Below are 1,165 nucleotides of genomic sequence, written 5' to 3'. Positions count from 1 at the left end.
GAAGAGGAGTTCGACGTCAAGGAGTGGCGGAGCATCTTCCCCGACTACGACAACGACGGCACCGGCCCGGACCCATGTCTTATCGAGGGTGGCCTATTGAGGAAACATTGCCTCGACCTCCACCACGACCGATGAGGATGAGTAGTTTTTAGTGTAGTTTAAGTTTGAATTTATGTTTGATGTTCGGTTGTCAAGATCATGTTGAACTTATGTTTAAATACATGCAAATTTCGATTGAAATTAAGTTGAATTTATGCAAATTTATATTTTACTCTGCTAAGTTTAGGGGATCGGATAGAACCGATTAAAACTTAATGGAGGTTTACTCGGCGGGATACTCTGCTATTTTTAGGGGATCAGTTAGAAATACCCTAAGAGCAGCTTGGGACAACATAATGGAACACCCGCATGAATGAAGTGAACACAAGACAAAGGGGACAGTAACCTGTTTGTTTCACCCATATTCTCGAGTACGTACTATATATATAACTTGAAAAGAAAAATGATACTAGTATAGATTAGCTATCCCTAGTTCTGAACTTGTAACAGATGCATATATATACAAACAAAAAAACGAGTACCACATTAGCTCAGCAAGCACCATGATCCATCCCTAGTTGGTTCTGAATTTGCAGTGGATGTGGATACAAAGAATGAAAACAAACGGGGGAATTTGTGTCCCTAGTTGGTTCTGAATTTGCAGTGGATGCGGATACAAAGAATGAAAACAAACGGGGGAATTTGTGTTCCTAGTGTTGTTGCAATTTACTAGCACCTAGACAAATGCTCAACACTACCCTGTTTCAGTCTTATTTTTGTGAAGCTGAAACAATTTACTAGCACCATTTTGCATCTTTCCTATCCTATGGAGAACAAAGCAGAGCCAGTTACGTGTGTGAAGATGGATAGATAGATGGATGGATGGAAACAAGGAAGAGAATTGCTGCTGCTGCTGCTGCATTATTGCGCTCCCCTCCAGGTGCCAAGGGGCAGGCAGGCGGGCAGGCAAGAGGAGCTTGTTCCTTGTCCACCGCAGGCGAGGTGATAACCCAACCTGTGGCCATTCCCGCTCTTATCTCCAGCCCGAGTTCCTAGTCCTTTCCCCACTCAATTTCGGGGCGCAAATCTCATTCTCTTTGGTGCGCAGGAAAATTGAGCGGATGCC

This window comes from Triticum dicoccoides, chromosome 2B (assembly GCF_002162155.2).
Source record: "Triticum dicoccoides isolate Atlit2015 ecotype Zavitan chromosome 2B, WEW_v2.0, whole genome shotgun sequence".
Classification (NCBI taxonomy): Eukaryota; Viridiplantae; Streptophyta; class Magnoliopsida; order Poales; family Poaceae; genus Triticum; species Triticum dicoccoides.
This window is presented reverse-complemented; position numbering follows the sequence as displayed.